Consider the following 23312-nt stretch of genomic DNA (forward strand, 5'->3'; position numbering starts at 1 on the left):
ACAGGGTCTTGCTCTGTGGCCCAGGCTGGAGTGCAGTGGCATAATCACAGCTCACTGCAGCCTCAAACTCATGGGCTCCAGGGATCCTCTTCCCTCGGCCTCCTGAGTAGATGGGACTACTGCTCAGGTGTGTGCTGCTACATCCAGCTAATTTCTAAAAAAATTTTTTGTAGAGATCAGTTCTCACCCCATTGCCCAGGCAAATACAGAGATCCATGTACTGGCGTGGTAGCACAGTGGCTCACACCTGTAATCCCAGCACTTTGGAAAGCCGGTGTTGGAGGACTGCTTGAGCTCTGGAGGTCAAGACCAGCCTGAGCAACATAGCAAGACCTAGTTTCTACACAAAATATTTTAAAATGTAGCTGAGTGTAGTGGCGCATGCCTCTGGTCCCAGGTACACAGGAGACTGAGGCCAAAGGATCATCTGAGCCTGGGAGGTCAAAGCTGCTGTGAGCTGTGATCGCACCACTGCACTCTAGCCTGGGAGACAGAACAGGACCCTGCCTCAGAAAAAAAAAAAAAAAAAAATTTAAAGAAGACAATTAATTTAGATATTTCAGGACTCCCACAAAATATCAACAGCTAATAAAATCCTGAGCTAGGCCTAACCCAGAGAAAATAACATTTACCCCCATATTTGATGCCTCTCCCATAAAGGCTCAATTTTCTATTGCTATTTTTAAAAATGGTGCCATGAAAGCACGAAGCAGCTGAAATGCATTATGAGGCCTTTTGGTGGGGGCTGGGAGGGAGGGAATCTTTCCCCAGGGGTACATTTTTTAAAGTTCCTCTTTCTATTTGAAATGCTTCCTGACTTGAAGGCTTGCAAGAATTTCACAACTACATGGTTGCAGGGAAGAACAGTTCTGCAGAGTAGCGGAAGAACATTTCTTGCAAATTAAAAAATTATTTGGTTCTGTCACTAAACCTATTCAAGACTCACTCGATGGTTTATCAAATGCCAGTTTCTCTTAGTTATTTCTTCTTAGTGTTCTTATGCATAGAAATGTATAATATACACTGCATAAAATTATGAATGCTAATTACAAGATTTCCAGGTCCTTAATATTAGCAAAGATACATCACAAACAATCTTTGTTAATCAGTAAATTAAACATATTATACCAAGTCGACTTCTAAGATTAGTCAAGTATATATATTTTAAATTTTAAAAACTTAACTCTCATAAAACATATAGTGAACACATGTCAAAGATCTATTTAACTCAACAGAAGAAGAAGCAGAATGACAAAGCTGGAATAAAGAAGAGTATGACAACCAATATATGGATAGCCATTGGAAATAAAAATTCTAGACTAAGAGTGCAAAGTTAGACACCAGACTGGTTAATGTCCTACAGGGCAATAAAGCCATAACCATTGGGGTTACTTTTTTTTTTTTTCTGGACAGATGTCATTAGCAATGCAACATTTTCTATAGGATAACATCGATCTTTACAAAGTCTGGGCCCTAATTAGTAAGACAAACAATGTTACCTTCCCCTAGAATATCAGATGACTTTTAGGCAAGCAACTTAAAAGGTACGCATTAATCTTTTTTCTTTATTTTCAAGATTTGGATAACTCTTCTTAATGGACCTTAGAAAAACATGCAGGAAAGCCCAGAATTCTCCAGCAAGAGTCCATGTCCCTATCTTTATTAACCTGGCTTAGTGGCATTTGTATTGTCATGGGGAGCCTTGGGATAAGGACAACATAAATAGGAAAGCCTGGTCAAGAATTCCCTTGCTTCACAGTCACTGCCTAAATGCAGATATTAACACTTAAAGTCAGCGGATGTGAAACTAAACAGGAAACTGAGCCCAGCCACTTTCACAGCTTGGTGCTGTCTCAAGTCTCCTGACATGACAGTGCTCACGTCATTTGTAGCCCGAGAAGCCCCAGCCTCACCCAGCACCCTCCCCAACCCAGTACTTCTCCCATCCACTCATTTCCCCACCACTGGGGACCCAGGCAGACTACTTCCTCTGAATTACCGTACTTATCCTCAGTCATATTTTGGGTTTGTCTCACTGTTCCCCTGGATTTTATGGTTTCATTCATACTGGTTACTGCAGTATAACCAGTATAAATCAATACTAAATGATTTCGTTATTTTTTCACACACTTTCTATGGACAAAGCCCAGTGGCAGGTCTCTCGCATCTCTTTTTCAGTTCACACCAGGACCTGGCCTGGTTGTCACAGTATATCCACAAGAGCTTAAATTCTTATAATCTGCTAATTCTTTCACAGTCTGTCTTTGAGGCAGAGCACACCCGGACAGCAACTTGAACTAGAGGTCAGATATGAGCCTCTTTATGAAGAGCTTGAAATAAAATAGGATGGAGAAAAAAAAAAAAAAAAACCAGAAACACTGCCCCATCTTTGTTTTTTTAAGCCACTGCTGAAGAATCAGCATACAAATTAAGCTTGTGAGAGAAGGTTTAAACTCAAGATATGTGCATTAGGGGGCAAGTTAATTGTACCCACTAGAGTGGGCCTTCTTGGTGTAGGTAGATTTTCATACCCTCTGGGAATGTCTTGTCCTTTTTTTACAGCCACCCAGATCTTATTTTCAAAACTTAAATCTCAGTTTCCTAAGAAGCTTCCAGTGGTTCTCTCCCACAACCTCCTACAGCACTCTCGGTAGGAATCAGTTGTCTGGTATTACACACAGGCTATATGTTGCCAACACTCTCTAAGTTTGAAACATGACTCAGAATTTCTAAACAGGATGGCAGGGTTTGCATGGTCCTGGTTGCATCTTGTACTTCTTTATATGTAATAACCCTTATAGCTCTATATTAGAGCTTAAGATAAATTGTTTATTTTTTTAAAAGTAGACTTGAGCCGAGATATTAGGAAAAGAAGGATGGGCCAGGTGTGGTAGCTCAAGCCTGTAATCCCAGCACTTTGGGAGGCCAAGGTGGGCAGATCACCTGAGGTCAAGAGTTCAAGACCAGCCTGACCAACATGGTGAAACCCTGTTTCTACCAAAAATACAAAATTAGCCGGGAATGGTAGTGCATGCCTGTAATCCCAGCTACTCAGGAGGCTAAGGCAGGAGAATCACTTGAACTTAGGAGGCAGAGGTTGTGGTGAGCCGAGATCACACCATTGCACTCCAGCCTGGGCAACGAGAATAAAACTCCACTTCAAAAAACAAACAAACAAAAAAAGAAGGATGAGGTTTGGATAAATGAATGGAAAAATAATGAAGCGGAGGCATAGCTTAGAGGTAGAGGAGGTCTGGAGGAGGTTAGGCATGGCTGTGCAGAGTTTCAGTAGAGATCCACCTATTCTAGAAGGAGTGTCAACCAGAATGTGAGAAAGGAGGAAGGGTAGCTTAAACGGGATCGCAAGAGCTTGAGAGAAACGTCATACTCTGTTTTATAGCACATACTAATGTGTTAATGAGCCCTTAGTGGTGTTTAATGAATAACCAAATAAGTGAGTGAATGAATTAGTGAATAAAATATTTTTAAATCTCTCTCTCTCTCTTGGTTTTAATTCATTTCCACCTCGCGTTAGACAATGCTATACTCTCCAAAATAGCATGAGAGGCTTCATGGTTTACTGCTAAATGATATAATAGACAAATTTCACCATATAAAATGGGATAAATATGTGGCTTTAACTCTGGATTGATTGCTTTTCCTTTGATCTAACATTATTAAGTAAGTACTAAGTCCTTAGAAAATACTTCCTAGCCTTCTCAAACTGTAAAGCTGGCAATGCAGCACCCAGGCTGACCTAAAATAGCGATCTGATTAATTATATTGCCTTGAAGCAAAGATGTGGCCAAAACACTGATTAGTTCCCTTTATTCCAAAGACTAATTTAAAATTTTTCTTAAGTAGAAATAATTAAGTCCATTAAGTGAATTTCCTAATTCGTGCAGGGAAAATGCTTTTTAAACAATAAAAAATCTGTAGATTTTTTTTTTTAATTAAAATGCATTGGGCTTTTTTCCTCAGTGTTACTGTAGAATTCACACTTCTAAACTTCTAGGAAAGAACCTATACTTCGAGGAAAGATTTCAAAATAATTTAAAATTAGATAAAAACCAGCAAGTGTAAAACTGTTCATGTGACCGTCTGAAAATACAATTCCAATGTTAGGATTGAAGGCACAATGATTTTTCTAAATGGCACAGAAACAGCACATTATTCAGTTACTTAATGATGTAAAGAGGACTGCTCCTGATCCTTTAAGCTCATTTCTGTAGAGTTTACATTTTAATTGGTCAAAGTTAGCCCTGTGCACAGGCAGCCTGAATGATAAGCTGTCTCTGATAAAATGCATCCCATGACCCTTGGAACAATGCAGGGTACGTAGTAGGCCTTCAATAAAAATCACTAAACACTGAATGGATGTGATTCAAACACGGAGAAACAGTGAGAAATAGTGGAAACAGCATGTGTAGTCGGGCAGGCAATGCCATGACCTCGCTAGGCCGGGGTCCTCCATAGCATTCATATTCTGTCATGAATGGCTGGGAAACTTTACGTGTGCACAAACCATTTCCTAACCCAAGCTTCAGGATCATTTAAGTCAAGGCCATGCTCCAGGCCTCCTCACATCTCCCGCCACGCTCAGCAAACAAGGGTGAGAGCGGGTACCCACCTGGCACACACCTGCAAGCCAGGCTCAGTTCTGCCTCTGGCCAAGCCACCAGCAGCCCATCTCCCTGAATCCCTCTGTAGGAGGCTATAATTAAAGGGTCAGGAAGTAAGGAGACAGTATGGGGTAAACTGAGGAAGTGAACAGGTCAGGACGGTAGATCTGAGGGGAAAAGTAACCTGGGCCATTGAACTACAACAAAATGAAAATCTCAATTCTTTATTGTTCTCAGTAGTTTAAAAAATATGTTTTGGGAACAACTATTTTTATAGAGATGAGAGAGGCAACGTGCACTAGAAGAATCTTTCTCATAGAAATGAGTTTGTTTGTCCTTTTTAAACAAACGAGCCAACAAGAGTTAGTAATATAATCTTGCAGTTAAAAAACAGTAAATCTCCAACAACAAAAAAACACCCCAGCAATATGATACATTTCTGTCCACGCTTTTAGCCCTCTTGGGTGACAGAGGAACCAGCTACCCAGAGAAGAAGACTTGGGGGAGTGGGTAAGGGTCTCCCTTCTTCCCAAGGACAGCATCACAAGGGGTTCAGGGTTGAGGGAGGCAGGAGGTGGAGGCACTTTCTGTGTTTTCAAACTGGGCACTGCTCATCTGGTCCAGCTCTTTGGCAAAGAGTAGGACACCAACTGGGACCTCGCAGTCCCTCGACTCAGCACAAAGCTCCCTTAGATTAGTGCCCAAACTAATTTTTATGACATGTCATTCCAGTAAGGGCACTGCTGCATTTCACAGATGGGCTTTCCCCAGATAGCGACTGTTGATTGGCCGAGTTGGGATCTGGCTGGATTAGGGAAATTTAAGCTGACAGCTGGTCTTTTTGCATGAGAGCATAAAGCCCCTGTTGTTGGAGGAAGCAACGGGAACTGGTCAGACCTCATGGCCAAGAAGGAGGGCTTGCTCTTAGCAGTGGCCAACACTTCCCAGGCTAAGATGACTTTTTAAAAACAACGATTGTGTAAGTACAATTGCACTGTACAAGCCCAAACAATCTCAGGCCCTGCCAAAAAGACCAGAGCAGATAAGAAAACAGCCCGGTAGAACATGGTATGGGAAAACAGAAAAAAACTTAAAGAAGTTCATGTCTAGGTGGAAATCCCAGAAGTCCTAATCACCAAGGAACTTGGCTTCCCTAGAGCAATGAGTCACCTCTAAGTCTCCTCTGGAAGATTAGTTCACGTTATCAGTGAGTCCTGAGAACAGGGATTTAAAATGTTTATTTGCCCAAGGAAAGACCTGGATGTATTTAGAAATAAAACTAGTAATAAAAGTGTGTTCATGTGTGTGTGTGCGTGTGTGCATGTGTGTGCGTGTGTGCATGTGTGTGCGCACACACTCACATGCAAGCATGCTCTCATGCCAGTCATTGTGCCGAGAGAGTGTTTAATGTTCATTAACGCATCCAATCCCATAACTGCCCTATGAGAGGAGCACCATTATTTTTTCTTTTTATGGAGAAGGAAATTGAGGCTTAAAGAGATTAGATAACATCTCAGCTACTCTGGAAGCCTAACCAGTATTAACAACAATGTTTTCCAAATTATAGACCACAACTCATTAAACATTATAAAATCCATGTAGTGGGTCACAAATAGGCTTTAACAGAATAGAAGTCAGAGTGCTCTATGTAAAGTGAGAGAAAAACTGATTCATTATCCTTTCCATTCAGTGATATAGGTGCCATATGCTGTGGGTTACAATATCGAATATAGTAGCCTGACATCTAACATCATAGATTAGTTTTGCCCGTTTTTGAACTGTGTATAAATGAAATGATTTAACGTATATTCTTTTGTGTCTGGTTTCTTTTACTCAATATTTTATTTGAGAGATTCATCTATATTATTGTGAGTTTGTTCATCCTTGTTATTGTGTTATATATGTACACAATACACATATTGTGTATTGTGTGACTACACATAACTTTTTTAACCATCCTCCTGCAGATGATATTTGGGTTGTTTCTACATTTTTACTATGATAAACAACACCATGAAAATTTTGTACGTGTCTTTTGACAAACATATATACACAACCCTATTGGGTAGGTACCTGGGAGTAGAATCGCAGGGTCATTGGGTATGTAGGAGTTCAGTATTAGTAGACATTGTTACATCATTTTTTTTTCAAAGTACTTATAATAATAGTTTAAATGTACCAGCAATTTAGATGTTTTTCTTTCTGTGACATAATTTCTATGGGAAATGCTTTCTGTAAGGTGCAAATACAGAAGTGTTTATGAACTCATCTGTTCCCTCATCCTCTTTTCCTTCCTATTCCCTCCCTCCATCTATAACACTGAGTGACTGAGGAGGTGAGGGCTTGGAATGAATTTTCTGAAATAACTTCAGAGTAGAGTGGGAATGTGTGCGTATTGGGTAAGCAGTAGCAGACTGCCCTGTAAGGGAAGGTCCCGCTCTATGACCGGAAGGATCCCCATTGACACTCCTGTGATGCCTGGCCCCTACTAGTCAACCCTGGGCTGCCCAGGACACTAGGGAGACCACCCTGGTCCCCTGGCCACTGCCAGATCCCTGTCTTCTAAAGCCTACCTGGTTTATTAGAGCATTAGCTGCCCTGCAACCCTCTCCTTTCAGAGGAAAGACATCGAACAACAGGGAAAACCGCCAACAATCTACAACTACAATCATCTATTACAATCTAGTGAGCAATGAGTTTGTAATTATGGAAAAGGAAACAAAATGCAAGAGAGACTGAGCCTGTAACCCCAGAGCAGACTGCCTTCAGAAACAACAGAAACACAGAAAACACATATAAGTCGCGATGGCAAGGGAGCTGAGGACTGCAGAAGGCCTCTGCATTTTATGTGCCGGACAGTGGTGAGGACACCTCACATCATTCTGGCTGGCAGCAGTCTCCCAGCAGCACAGTCACCCCATGACGCCTCCCAGAAGGCTGCACTCTCACTTCTCTCCCTGACATGAACACCTAGCCCCACTCTACCCACACCCAAGAACTGCCAGTCCAGGAAGACTTTTTCATTCGTCCAGTCCTTGCAAGGAGGCCACTGAGTGTTCGAGGTCACAGGCAGGGTGGTGGTGTGTGGCTGTGGAGCTTGTTGCCTATGGGGCGAGTGAGGGCTGCCATCCACCCAAGCATCTGTCAACCCAAAGGACTGTGTCATTGCAGAGCTGGCCCTTACTCTAATATACACAAAGGCACCAATGGGATGGAAGGGCTCTACTGCTTCCAGTTCTCCCAAAAACTGCCCCCTAATCCCCTACTCTACTTCCATTCTGGACTTAGAAGCTGCCTCCAACCAAAGAGGGGAGTGACTGCAGAGGAAGAGACATTTAGTTGTTGACTCAAGATTGGTAGGCCTGAGCCACATGTGACATCCAGCACTTGGAACGTGGCTAATCCAAGCTGATGTGCTGGAAGTGTAAACCACACAGTGGATTTCAAAGACTTTGTTTAAAAAGAATTTTAAAATGTAAAATATCTCATTAATTATTTTTACATTTTACATGTTGAAATGATAATATTTAGACTATATTGAGCTAGAGAAAACATATTATTAAAATTAATTCCATACATTTCAGTTTAATTTTTTTTAATGTGGCTATGAGATAATTTAAAATTATATACGTATCTCACGTTACATGACTTTTGGCTAATGCCACTCTAGAGCTAAACCACATGAGCTCAAGCCAACTAATTGCTTGCGCTTTGGAAATAGCTTACCTTCTTTGACTCTCAGTTTCCTCCTCTGTAAAACAGGAATGCTAAGGTACCCTCCAGACATTGTTGTTAGAAATCAATGTATTCATATATGTGAAGTGTCAACAATTATACCAAGCACAAAATAAAAGATTTATGAATGTCAGATATTATTAATATTAAGATTATGTCCAGTTCTCTATGATAAAAAAGAGCTGACAGCTTATGTAGTTCTTCTCCAGCCTCGTCTCCAGGGAAACCCAGCATAACCAACCAAACATAGGAAGAAATCAATTCTTTTCACTCCTGAGACACTTACAAGATTAATGGTTATAAGTCAGGAATGCCTGTCCTTTGATATAGGTGTCATACACACACAGGATTCATGCTGCCCTTTTATGATGAGCTCGATCCACAGTCTTTTCTTTTTAAGAGACAAGGTCTCACTATGTTGCTTATAGTCTTTTGATGAAATCAGATAGTGAACCATTCTCCCCAACCCAGAGAATACTGGGAAGAATTTTCCCTATGGTGCCAATTAGGCCACAGATCAATAGCTGCTATGAAAATATGTCCCCATTTCTAGTTAAAATAATTACTACCAATGTTTTCAATTTTATCAGAACCCGAAGTCTTTTTTTAAAAGTCAAGATTAAATTTGCAAATAGATAATCACATTAAGATAGAAATTGAAATCCATTTAGAACTTAAAAATATTTCATCTAAATCTTCAGCTTATATGTAATAGTCTGTTGCGGGTTTTTTACCCTGAACTGTTTTTAAGACCCTTGCTTTGGGCTACAATAGTGCCTGTTGTTCTCAACTCATTGAAAAACAAGTTCTGATCTTTTCCTTTTAAAGTATTCTGTTTCCAAATGCTTGTCTTGTTTAAAAAAAAAAAACCCATATCCTGGTGCCATGAATTGGAGGCTGCATTTTTCTCTAGTTAATGGCACACTATTTACTTTCTAGATGTGTAAATGAGTAATGAGTCCCTGGAGGGAAAGATAGTATTGAAGAGCAAATAAATTCCATGGATGAGATCCATAGAATTTTTAAAAATGATTATAAACTCATGCTTTCAGCTATTAATAGTGAGGGTTTTGTTGCAGAGTAAGAACACTGAATTGAATTACACAAGTGGGGAAAGAGAAATGCATTTCCATAATTCACTTTGAATTACAGAAGTTTGATATCTATGTTCCCTTGTTCTGATTTCAAAAAAATAATGTTAAATATAAGGAGAATGATTCTTTGGAGAAGGCAAAGGTCTTTTCTATGAGATTTATAAAGCTTGAGTGTTGTTTTTTTCCCCCACTCTGGGCATTGCAAATTGCTTCTGTGATCCTAGTAAAATATCTCCAGAGACTTACTAGCAACAGGCATGGCTAATTAACACAGCCAGGGAATGTGGCGCCTTCCCTGGGTTTCTGAGCCTTTAATTCAGAGCAAGGCTCACTCTTCTTTTCGTGTCCCCAGGGCCATTAAGTACTTATCAGAGATCCAAGAACTTTAAATCTAGCCAAAGCCAGACAAGGAACATTGAATCAGACACTGTCCCTAAACCTTCAAAAATTAGAATGTGTATGGTAACTCAGAAAACATGGTTTATGCAAAATTTTGAAAAAGATAGACAAAGGAAGACCTAAGGAAAATTAAGACAGGTTAGTAGCATGACTTAATAGGGGTAGAGGGAGGATGAAATGACCTATCCAGGTCCCATCCAACCTTATAGCTATGCCACAACTGGTGCAGAGCCATTATTTTTACTCCTTTTTTGGTCTCATATAAATTTAACTTCATCATCCTAGACTCAGAGGCTTGTTCCTACAAGAAATGCCGTGATGAGTTAGTATATACGAATCCTGGGTGTTATCATGTTAACATGTGACATATAATATGAAGTTGCAAATAGAAACTACAGAAGCACTACTCCTGCCTGTATGTTTGTTGAAAATCAGAATACCATTATTTTAGTGAAGCATTAAAGAATAATCTGTGGTGTCTCTATTGACAAAATAGAGAACGATTCCTTTGTTGAATTTTTGTAGGCAATGAAACACGTTAACCACAAAGGCAAACATAATTTCACAGTAATCTCTGAGGCGCAGTCCCCCGTTCTATGCTTGCTCACCTCTGTCCTCTCCAACACAGACAGCCAGCTTGTCAACTTTAAGAGGGCACAAGGCTGGGAAGAATAATACCTAAACTTGATGACAAAATCAGGGTTTTGATTATGGGGTTTGTTTTGAAGGGAGCAATTCTAAAACTGTATTTAACAAGCATAAATGCAAAGACATTTAGAAAGCCATCTTCACAAGGACTGGTTGAAGGTCATCCACTTGGCATCACTGATGTGAAGAGGACCCATAGACTACTGTGTTTTGGTTGAGGACAACCCCGATATGCATCAAAACGTGATGAAGCTGAGTTAATATAAGAATAAAACTCTAATGTAACAGCAAGACTCCCACTTACTTTGTACTCATTAAACCACACCTGGAATATGGCGTTTTCCTTTTGGGGGCACCCAAAACTGAGGAATGAGCAAAAGAAAGTGACCAGAATATTCTACAGGAAACAGAAAAGAATGGACTTTATTTTGAGATAGAGTCTCACTCTTGTTGCCCAGGCTGGAGTGCAATGGCATAATCTCTGTTCACTGCAACCTCAGCCTCCCAGGTTCAAGTGATTCTCCTGCCTCAGCCTCCTGAGTAGCTAGGATTACAGGTGCCTGCCACCACAACCAGCTAAGTTTTTGTATTTTTAGTAAAGACGAGGTTTCGCCCTGTTGGCCATGCTGGTCTCCAACTCCTGTCCTCAGGTGATCCACCAGGCTCGATCTCCCAAAGTTCTGAGATTACAAGCATGAGCCACCATGCCTGGCCAAGAAAGGACTTTTGAGTTGATGTGAGAATTGTCTTCAAATATTCCAAGGGACATCAGTTGCAGAGATAATAGTAAGACCTACCTGGGAACAATGTTTGCTCTGTAAAAGTATTAATAGCTGAGTATTAACAGGAATGCAGCAGGTCCCTGACACACATCCTTTGTATCTTCTTGACTAGGCTTCCAGCATTATGTGTAGCCTTGTCTGTTCACCCAGAATTGGAAGCATCTACTTCCATGAACTCCCCTCATCTGCTCTCACTGGGCTGTTTAAAGCCTTCAGAGGCTCTTCTCAAATGAAGCATTTTGACAATATACATCTCACATGAACTGTAATTTCTGGCATAAAAAGAATGTTTACAAATTTTAAATAAAACATGTTTTTGGAATTATTTGATTATAAAAAAGCTAATTTCATTTATAAGGAGAACATTTGGAAATCTTTGGAAAATCTACCTATAAATTCCTTGCAAATGTATCAGGATTTTGTTTTAAGGTCTATAATTAACTAGGTTGATAGAATGCTGCTGGTTGACATTTAGTTAACTGTTTATTAATTGTGTGTTTATGGGGTTGTTATATATGTATGTGTATAATTGCTATATATAATACAACTATATTAGGTCTTGTATTTTCATAATCCTTTTCAAAGCACATAGGTCCTAGCCACAGAACCTACAATGACAAGTTGATAAAATGGCTCTGTTTATCTCAAGTTGATAAAAAGTCTGTTCCATGGTAAGCCCTCGGTATTTGCCAAATCAGTTAAAATACTGACTCATCAAATAACAACTAGAAATTTCTAGTTCCTTTCTGTGCTCAAAGCTTAAAAGAGGGAATTAAAAGATGAGTGGAAATGGGAGGGGAGGGGTAGCAGCTGTCTTTGAATTTCTGTGGATCCTGTTTGCCAAGAAAAGATACATCCTAATTTGGTTTTTAATTGCAGGTGTGATTGTCCCCAGCGCTGCACCAGAGACATTACCATGTTAATAGAAGGAAGTGTACTGGGCTCAGAGGAGCAAGGTCCCATTTAATGCAGGAGTTGAGTCACAGCTCTTCTAAAAAGAGGATTCTAAATATACTGAAAGGGGGGACTAGCTGCTGGATATTGGGAAGGGTGCCTTTTTGCAGGTCTTTTTGAAAAAAGGCAACAGATTAAGCAGTGGATCAAAATATAAGTGAAAGACTTGCCCACCAAGTTAAAAAGCAAAAAAGAACTGAACTAAACTAAAAATAGCTCCAACCCAGAGATCAAGAGGACTATTTTGTCCAAGGAAAGAATAGAAGTGGCCCGCTTACACTCCGCCAAGCCACTAGCTTCAAGTGCATCATTGTGCCAATAGCGGAGGGTCTGAAAGGCTTCATTATTAAGAAGTTAATGCTTGACAGCAGCCGACTCCACCACAGCAAAATTACCAGCCTCCGAAAGACTGCCTCCTATGAGTCTTGGGTTAATTACTGAAATCTCCAAATTATCCTTCAGGGAACAAAGTGAAGCATGCAGAATCAAAAGCAGATCTGTAGCTGAGATTATGAAAAGGGAGTGGGTTCCTTTCCATTTTCAAAAATGATTATTTCTATTGTAGGAACCATAGAGGGGAAAGGGAAGAAAACAAAACAAAAAACCTGCCCTTGTACCAAGCAGGCAATAAATGGCTGGCAGCTGTACAGCCCCAGCGGAGAACAAAATCTGCCCATATAAATATTCGCATGAAAGTGTTGCCTAAATCTCCGAAACAAGTGACCCCAAATCAAATTGCTTGAGAAGAATGGGGGTGCTGAAATGGAGACAAACACCCAAGTCTTGTTGCTGAACAATATTTTCACTAGGTGCCATTTTCCAAAGTAGCTGAATGTGCTCAATCAAGCCACCTACTATCTACTGAAAATAAACTCCTTAAACATTATTTCTCCCTCCATGTGTACATATATTTATTTCCTAGCCCTATTTCCCTTTTCAGGAAGTAAATCCATTTTTTAAAATGTTTTTGATTTAGAATCTCCACCACCAAAACACTGAATTTTTTTCCTGCTTCCCTACTCTCTCCCTCACTCCCCACCACCCATCAACCATGGCTGTCAGAGGCTCCCAAAACTTTCTAAGAGAAGTATTTCTCAAACAGAGATCTCTCGTCATATTTTTGGAAGGGGAGGGTCTCTATGAACTATGAGAAAATTAAACATTCTTTAATTTAGATTTTATTTTATTTGTATAGGGTCTCGCTCTGTTGCCCAGGCTGGAGTGCAACAGTGCAATCTCGGCTCACTGCAACCTCTGCCTCCCCAGTTCAAGCGATTCTCCTGCATCAGCCTCCTGAGCAGCTGGAACGCAGGCTCACGCCACCACACCAGCTAATCTTTTGTATCTTTAGAAGAGACAGTGTTTCATCATGATGGCCAGGCTTGTCTTGAACTCCTGACCTCAGGTTCTGTCTGCCTTGGCCTCCCAAAGAGCTGATATTTAAAGGTGTGAGCCACCACACCTGGCCTAGCATTTTTGTTATGATGATAATTTTTTTTTTTTTTTTGTCACTTAGACAACATTTCTATTCTGCAGTGTTGATTTACTATTGCATGACTTTCAGGAAGGAAGTCTTCAATATTTTTAGTCAGCGTTTCTCGAACAAGGGTCTGTGGACTCACTCTTAGGAATAGGAGAAAATTTTATTTCTTAAATAGGACCCTTATACTTCACATATTTTTAAAACTGAGCTTCAAGGGCATTAATATCTGTTTCACAACCAGTGGACCAGCACACATCTGTGAACCCTAAAGCAGGGAAATCGGGCTCACTGGTTAGGACTTCAGGTGTTACGTAGGAATTCTTCCTAAAATCAGACCAGTAGGTGTCTGCTCTGTCCTGGGTTGAATAAATGACAGAAGAAAATGATAGCACGATGCCTGGTACAGACTTTTCATGTCATATTTAGTTTTATTATTGTTACTCAGATTGCTTAGATCTCTTTATCCTCCTCTCCCCTCTAAGACAGACCTGAATATTTACAAACCTGTATGTTTCTCTCATGGGCTGAAAGGGGGCTTCCTCAGTCCCTGGCAAACACCACTCTGTTTTCTAGCTCTGTGAATTTGACGACTCTGTCACAGACTTTTTAGAATGATGTTCTGACTCTTTCGTAGATCAAGGTGAATGAGGAAAAGTGTATGTCCCTTTCTTTGATCTTCTATAGATGTGTGAGTTGCCAAATCCTAGTTCTTGGATGCAGTTCATTGACACATTGAAATATTTGCCCACCATGGCCTCCTGAATTATTTTGTTGGGCCAGCTAGAAGAACTGATCTATGAGCAAGACTGCACTGCCTGAAAATGACCCACAAAAGAAGACGAAGGTGGAGCTGCTTTTTCTCCAGCTTGTGGATGAACTATTTATAATTGTTCTGCCCTAGAAGCCCTGGTTAAGTCAAGTTGCGATTTAATATGGGTGGGTCAGAGATACCAGTTGCCCTTTTCTTGCAGCCTGAGTTTCAAACGATTTCTCCTGGCCTATGCAAAGCTGAAAACTGATAAGAATGGGACTACCATGTTCTTTGTTTTTAAAGTGGGTGATTGGACAGAATGCTGTTTGCCAAGGAGCAGGTAGAGAGAATCTGGGATAGGAACAGGAATGGAATAAATTTAATTTTTGCTTATGCTTTAGCAGTGATTATTGAAATTCACCATCACCCCTCTCTTCTGTTCTATGCTAAATTAATGACTTGATCTTAAGACCAGATGACATAATCCCCACTTCATTGTCAAGATACACTAGATACAAATTAAGAGCTGAAAAGCTCATATTACATGAATTCCCTCCGTTCCATCATCTCAAGCTGCTGACTACTTGACTTTGTCAGTAGTTGAGCTAGGTGGAGATTGGCTGAAGAATCAGATTTTTTTGGTTTACTTTTGAATTAAATTTTTTGGGGGCCCCAGAATGTGCAGAGTTATGCAATTGGTTCCTGCTTATCAGTCACTCCCCTACTGCTGTTTTTCTCAGGAAACCTTGTGGTGGGGATAAGAAACAGGGGAAGAATTGTTGGGGCAGGTGATGTGTCTTTGCATTTGGAGCTGTTCCAGAATCCAGTCCCTCTAGACACATCTTGTTGTCCTATAAAACGTGGCCAATTTTGGCCGGGTGCAATGGCTCATGCCTGTAATCCTAGCACTTTGGGAGGCTGAGGCAAGTAGATCACTTGAGGTCAGGAGTTCAAGACCAGTCAGACCAACATGGTGAAACCCTGCTCTAATAAGAATATAAAAATTAGCCGGACGTAGTGGTGGGCACCTGTAGTCCCAGCTTCTCAGGAAACTGAGGCAGGAGAATTGCTTGAACCCAGAAGGTGAAATTTAAGTACCTTATAGTTGCTGGACATTAGACCTTTGTCAGATGCGTAGTTTGCAAAATTTTTCTCCCATTATGTAGGTTGTCTGTTGTTTACTGTTGATACTTTCTTTTGCTATTTAGAAGCTCTTAAGTTTAGTTAGATGCCATTTTTTAATTTTTGCTTTTGTTGCAATTGCTTTTGGTGTCTTTGTCATGAAATCTTTGCCCATGCTTAGGTCCAGGATGATATTGCCTAGGTTGTCTTCAGGGTTTTTATAGTTTGGGGTTTCACATTTAAGTCTTTAATACATCTTGAGTTTATTTTTGTATATGGTGTAAGAATGGGGTCCAGCTTCCATCTTCTGCATATGGCTAGCCAGTTATCCTGGGGAGTCTTTTCCCCGTTGCTTGTTTTTGTCAGCTTTGTCAAAGATTAGATGGTCATAGATGGGCAGCCCTATTTCTGAGCTCTCTATTTTGTTCCATTGGTCTCTGTACCTGTTTTTGTACAAGTACCATGCTGTTTTAGTCACTGTAGCCTTGTAGTGTAGTTTGAAGTCAGGTAATCTGATTTCTCCAGCTTTGTTCTTTTTGTTTAGGATTGCCTTGGCAATTTGGGTTCATATATATATATAAATTTTAAAATAATTTTTTCTAGTTATGTAAAGAATTTCACTGGTAGTTTGAAAGGAATAGCAGTGAATCTGTAAATTTGCTTGAGTAATATAACTATTTTAATGATATTGTCACTTCCTATTCATGAGCATGGAATGTTTTTCCATTTGTTAGTGTCTTCTCTGATTTCTTTGAGCAGTGTTTTTTAATTCTCATTGTAGAGATCTTTCACCTCGCTGGTTAGCTGTATTCCTAGGTATTTTATTTTGTTTTTGGCAATAGTAAATGGGATTACCTGTCTGATTTGGCTCTCAGTTTGCTTATTACTGGTATATAGAAATGCCAGTGACTTTTGCACATTGATTTCGTATCCTGAAATTTGCTGAAGGTGTTTATCAGCTGAAGGAGTTTTGGGCTGAGACTATGGAGTTTTCTCAATATAGAATCATGTCATCTACAAAGAGAGATAGTTTGACTTCCTCTCTTCCTATTTGGATATGCTCTATTTCTTTCTCTTGCTTGATTGCTCTGGCTAGGACTTCAATACTATGTTAAGTAGAAGTGGTAAAAGAGGGCATCCTTGTCTTGTGCCAGTTTTCAAGAGGAATGCTTTAGGCTTTTGTCCATTCCGTATAATATTGGTTCTGGATTTGTCATAGATGGCTCTTATTATGTTGAGGTATGTTTTTTCAACACCTAGTTTACTGAGAGTTTTTTTTTTAACATGAAGGAATGTTGACTTTTGTTAAAAGGCTAATAATCATGTGGGTTTTGTCTTTAGTTCTGTTTATGTGATGAATCACATTTATTGATTTGCACATGTTGAACCAACATTGCATCCTAGGGATGAAGCCTCTACTTGATTATGGTGGATTAGCTTTTTGATGTGCAGCTAGATTTGGTTTGCAAGTATTTTGTTGAGGATTTTTACATCAATGTTCATCAAGGATATTGGCCAGAATTTTCTTTTTTGTTGTTGTGTCTTTGCCAGATTTTGGTATCAATATGACACTGGCCTCACAGAATAAGCTGAGAAGTCCCTCCTCCTCAATTTTTTGGAATAGTTTCTGTAGGAATGGTACCAGATCTTCTTTGTACATCTGGTAGAATTCAGCTGTGAATTCATCAGATCCTGGGCTTTTTTTGGTTGGTAGCTTATTTATTACTGATTCAATTTTGGAGCTCATTATTGGTCTTTTCAGGAAATCAATTCCTTCCTGGCTCAGTCTTGGGAGGGCTTATGTGTCCAGAAATTTACCCATCTCATCTAATTTTTCTAATTTGTGTGTAGAGGCATTCATGGTCATGGTTGTTTTTATTTCTGTGGAGTCAGTAGTAACATTCCTTTTGTCATTTCTAGTTGTGTTTATTTAGATCTTCTCCCTTTTCCTCTAAATTAGTCCAGCTATTGGCCTATTTTATTAAGCTTTTCAAAGCACCAACTCCTGGATTTGTTGATCTTTAGAATTTTTTTGTGTGACCTGATTTCCTTTAGTTCAGTTCTGATTATTGTTACTTCTTGTCTTCTGCTAGCTTTGGGATTGATTTGTTCTTGTTCTCTAATTCTTTCAGTTGTAAAGTTAGGTTGTTAATCTGAGATCTTTCTAACATTTTGATGTAGGCATTTAGTATGATGAATTTCCCTATTAACACTGCCTTAACTGTGTCTAAGAGATTCTGGCATGTTGTATCTTTGTTTTTGTTATTTTCAAAGAACTTCTGGATTTCTGCCTTAATTTCATTATATACCCAAAAGTAATTCAGGAAACTGTTGTTTAATATAATCATATGGTTTTGAGTAATTTTCGTTGTATTGACTTCTATTTTTATTGTGCTGTGGTCCAAGAGGGTGTTTGGTCTAATTTCATTCTTTTACATTTGCTGAGGATTGTTTTATGTCCAATTATGTGATCAATTTTAGAGTATGTGCCATGTGGCAATGAGAAGAATGCATATTCTGTTGTTTTGGAGTAGAGACTTCAGTAAAGGTCTATCAGATCCATTTGGTCCAATACTGAGTTTAGGTCATGAATATCTTTGTTGATTTTCTGCCTCAATTTTCTGCCTAATACTGTCAGTGGAATGTAGTGAGTAATAACAATAATAGTGAAGTCTCTCACTATTATCGTATGGGAGTCTATGTTATTTTGTAGGACTCTAAGAACCTTTATTATGAATCTGGGTGTTCCTGTGTTGGATGCATACATATTCAGGAGAGTTAGGTCTTGTTGGATTGAACACTTTACCATTATTTAATGCCCTTCCTTGTCTTTTTTTTTTTTTTATCTCTGTTGGTTTGATATCTGTTTTGTCTGAAATTAGGATTATAACTCTTGCTATTTTGTGTTTTCCATTTGCTTGGTAGAATTTTTTTCATCCCTTTGTTTTGAGTTTGTGAGTGTCATTACATGCAATACAGGTCTCTTGAAGACAACATACCACTGGGGCTTGCTTTTTTTTTTTTTAATCCAGCTTGTTACTCTGTGCCTTTTAAGTGGAGTGTTTAGCGATTTACATTCAAGGTTAGTATTTATATGTGTGGATTGGATCCTGTCATTGTGCTATTAGCTGCTTATTATGTTGGCTTGTTTGTGTGGTTGCTTTACAGTGACACTGGTCTGTGTATTTAAGTATGATTTGTATTAGCTGGTAGCAGTCTTTCCTTTCTGTATTTGGTGCTTCTTTCTTTCTTTCTTTTTTTTAGACAGAGTCTTGCTCTGTTGCCCAGTCTAGAGTGCAATGGTACATTCTCAGCTCACCACAACTTCCACCTCCCGGGTTCAAGCGATTCTCCTGCCTCAGACTCCCAAGTAACTAGGATTACAGGCATGTGACATCACAGCCAGCTAATTTTTGTATTTTTAGTAGAATTGGGGTTTCACCATGTTGGTCAGCTGGTCTCAAACTCCTGACCTCCTTTTCTGCCCGATTCAGCCTCCCACAGTACTGGGATTATAGGCATGAGCCACCACACCCAGCCTACTCCTTTCAAGATCTCTTGTAAGGCATGTCTGGTGGTAATGAAGTTCTTCAACAGTTGTTTATTTGATTAGGATCTTATTTCCCTTTCACTTAGGAAGCTTAATTTGGCTGGATCTGAAACTCTTGGTTGAAGATATTTTTTCTTTAAGAATGTTGAATATAGGCCCTAAGTCTTTTCTTGCTTGTAGTGTTCTAGCTGAGAGGTCCACTGTTAGCCTGATGGGGATCCCTTTGTGGATGACCTGCCATTTCTCCCTAGCTGCCTTTAACATTCTTTCTTTCATTTCAACTTGGAAAATCTGATTATGTGTCTTAGGGATGATCTCATGTAGAATCTTTCAAGAGTTCTCTGTATTTTCTGAATTTGACTGTTGGCCTCCCTAGCAAGGTTGTAGAAGTTTTCATGGATGATACCCCAAAATATATTTTCCAAGTTGTCTTTTCCCCCTCCTTTTCAGGGATGCCAATGATTCATAGAATGATCTGTTTATGATCCCCTACTTCTTGGAGGTTTTGTTCATTCCTTTTTATTCTTCATTTCTTTATTTTTGTCTGATTGTCTTACTTCAGAGAACCAGTCTTCAAGTTCTGAGATTCTTTCCTTAGCTTGTTGTATTCTACTGTTAATTCTTGTGATTGCATTGTGAAATTCTTGTATTGTGTTATTCTGCTCTGTCAGACCCATTAGCATCTTTTTTTTTATGCTGGCTATTTCGTCTTTCAGCTCCTATATCACTTTAAAGTGATTCTCATTTTCCTTGGATTGGCTTTTGCCATCCTCCCAAATCTAAATGATCTTTATTCCTATCCATATTCTGAATTCTATTTCATTCCAGCTAGTCTAGCCTGATTAAGAATCTGCTTGGAGAACTGGTGTAGTCATTTGGAGGACCTATGACACTCTGGCCATTTGAGTTACCATAGTTCTTGCATTGGTTCTTTCTCATCTCTGCATGTGGGTGTTCCTTTAACTGCTGTGTAGATTGAGTGCCATCAATAGGCTTCTTTTCTGGATGTTTTCACTGGGATGAGGTCTTTATTTGAAGCTCACTACTTGTTTCTGGTTTCAGAAGGGAGTATGTTAGTGAGGTATTTTTGTTGTTGAGGCTTTGAGATGTGACCCAGCAGGTGACACTTAGGATTATCGGTCAGCTGGTAGACTCTTGCTTGGCTGTACGGCTCCCCTATGTTTCCTCACAGTTGCAGCCACATTCCCTCTCAGTTCTCTGAAAGTGTGGGTTCCTCTCCTTGAGTGCTAGCTATAGCTTATGACTTGGCACTCCTGGGCTGCCCACTGCAGCTCTGGGACCATGTCAGTGTTTATGTTCCTTCCCCAGCTTACAGGCAGAGGAGGAAGAGATCTTAGTAGTAGTTGTGGCCAAAGGTCATTTGCTTGACTCCTGCCGGCTCCACCCCAGAGAAATGCAGGTCAGCAATCGCTTAGTGCAGTCAGCCCAAGATGTGCTGTGGGCCCAAGGCAAGGGTTTCTTATCTGATGATGAGCTGTGTGGGGGTGTGGGACTTATGGGAGACAAACTGGCCTCCTGTCATTGGGTTGACTGGAGCTTGTTGGAGGTGTGGATAAGGCACTTAGGGTCTTCGCTCCTTCATTAGTCTGAGGGTGACCAGGGAACTTCCACTGCAGAGGCAGTGGCAGAGAGGCTTTCAGTTGCCCTTGGAGGTGCTGTCCAGGGAGTTGCTGAGTTGGTACTGGCTCAATAGCTCCTGCAGGTGGGTGACTGGGGGCCCAGACTTGGAGGACCTCTGCAGTGAGGAAATATGGGAGTGAGCACCCACTTAACAGTCTGGCCACTTTTCTGTAAGACTGCTCTGGTGTGCTTGGGGCCCACTCCAGTCCTTAAACATCTTGGATTTTCCAGAACCTGGAGGTGTCACCAGCCAAGCCTAGAAATAGCAAAGATGGCAGCCTGTCCCTCCCTCTGGGAACTTTGTCCCAGGGAGGTATGGACCTGTTGCCAGCCTAAAAGCACTTGTAGGAAGTAACTGGAGACCCTGGTTGGGAGTTTTCACCCAGTGAGGTGTAACGGGATTGGGAACCCACTTAAAGCAGCATCTGGCTACGTTTTGGTAGAGCAGCTGAGCTTTACGTTTTAAAAAACACATGTGCACACCCTATGTCATAGACTGTCTTTTAGTAATAGGATATTGCAACTGGCTATGGATCTGGCCCAAAATAACACTGCTCGTGTAATTCAACCACGTTAACAAAGTCATGGCTGTGATTTGTGCTGGGGTGAGTGTGAATGACTGAAGTAGGCTTTCAACTGAAATTTGACTGTGGTTTAGTTCCTTGCAGAACATGAGATTTTTAGAGATACTTTGAATAAAGTCTTCCAAGGTCAAATATTTTTGGAAAGTGCTCCTTCACTCTTGAAGATTCACAGTAGACTTTAGCATATACATAAATGGCTCTTCAGTAAAGAAAATTACTTATCTTTCTGTTTGTTCCGTCCAACAGGTCTTAATATCATGTCATTATAATTTTTATTCCTCATTTGGAAGGGTTAAATTAACCTGACAAACCCTGAGCAGGAAGTTAAAATGAGAAGTGAGATCAAGTGTGTTTGGACAAGACTTTACCCCACATGTGAAGGTATCTTTCATTCACACACAGAAGGAGACCCCATCTCTCTCTTCCTGGTGATGTAGATTAGTTATATTTTGCTCAGATGTAGAAATTGATAGAGCCAAAATAAACAAAACTCCAGATGTAAATTAAAAAGCTCTTGAGCTGACTGCTGTTCTGCGCCTAAAGCCAGAATTCCACACTTAATCACTTCTGTAAGTAGCTATTCGTACCTGGGCTTCCCAGGGGAATAGGAAACCATTTTGTTCACTGTTGTAGTCTAAAATTCCAGAGATATAATTTATGAGCTGTTCCAGATGCCAAAAACAGAATTATTCCCAGCAGAAGATGCAAAGTTTTAAGAGCAATGAAATCAGTACTCTGAATAAAGGGGAGAAGCAGATTCTAAGAGTCTTAGAGTCTATTAACAAAATATATTAAGTGCTAGTGGACCTGAGATGATGGCTAATGTTACAGTTGGTCTAAGTTGCCTATTGATGTTTCCATGTTTGGACTAGTTGGATTCTTTCCCATGTCACTTTCTTGTAGTTAACCTTTACTCTGTTGTTGACCTAACCTGAGCCTTACATACTTTCTGCTAAGTCATGAAAAGGTTAAGAAGTTATAAAGAAAAGAAAAACAAGCCTCTGAGGTTGGTTACTGAAATGGTACTTTCCTGTTGGGAATTCTGAATCTCAAACAAAATGAGGAGAGTGGGCTTCTATATGCCAGGCAGCTTGTAGGTCTACAACATGTGCAAGCCACAGAGAGACAATCTGCAGAAATGGGACCAGCTCTCAGTATTCAGAGAGCCAGTCTGATTCTATCAATAGCACAAATATTTCTGGACACATGCTAAAATGAATTTAACATATAATGACAGGGTCTTAAGTTGCTTAGATACAAGCAATTTCAAGAGGAATGAGAAAGGGGAGGCATGGAGAATGTATCCATAAACACAGCTCTAAAAAGTACAAAAGATCACTTTGGTTTCCAAGAGGTAATTATTTAATAGAAATATGCATGAAAACATAGCCCAGGAATTGTTGTAAAAATATAAAACTTACATTAATTGTCAAAGGAATCTATTCAGTGCCATGAATGCAGAATGGCTATTTTTTATGAACAAAGCCAAAAGCAATTTAATTTCATTTTTGAAAACAGAGATTGGTATTTGAGTACCTGGTTTAGCCTGGGTCCTGAGCAAACTGCTGAGAGATTCTCAGTGAAACTCATGGGTTCATTAGAGAGTGCTTATTTTAATGATAGGCACCCCCTTGCTTTGTTTGTACTATTCTTAATATGTAAGAAGGCCAAAACATTACTGGATGATCAATTACCAAGCCTTAGAAACAAGTGAAATAGGTGAAGTACATAGTCTAATTTTTTAAGAAAGTATTTCCTTTACAAAATTGCTTTCTTTCATGCTCTGACTGATGTTTTTAATTCTACAATTAGAAATTCACCACCTTGGGTTAACATGTTGATCTTTATTTAAAAATAACAGAATAACTATTACAGTATATTAAGCCTTTTCTGTCAATTAAAATATGACTTAATGTATTACTGCAGTATACAGTTTCAGTTTCTGAA

At 39.8% G+C, this 23312-nt stretch overlaps 1 long non-coding RNA gene across 2 annotated transcripts in view; it reads left to right on the top strand.

The window, feature by feature from the left end:
• LOC118151545 (uncharacterized) overlaps nt 1-23312 on the top strand; it is a 75288-nt gene that overhangs the window by 18274 nt on the left and 33702 nt on the right. Inside the window, exon 4 of one of the 2 annotated variants that reach the window (XR_004739912.3) lies at nt 12160-17581. The exons of the other annotated variant lie outside the window; for it this stretch is intronic. This is a non-coding gene — a long non-coding RNA (uncharacterized LOC118151545). Of the gene's footprint in view, nt 1-12159; nt 17582-23312 lie in introns of those variants that run through there. 2 annotated transcript variants of the gene reach the window in all.

This window comes from Callithrix jacchus, chromosome 2 (genome assembly GCF_049354715.1).
Source record: "Callithrix jacchus isolate 240 chromosome 2, calJac240_pri, whole genome shotgun sequence".
Classification (NCBI taxonomy): Eukaryota; Metazoa; Chordata; class Mammalia; order Primates; family Cebidae; genus Callithrix; species Callithrix jacchus.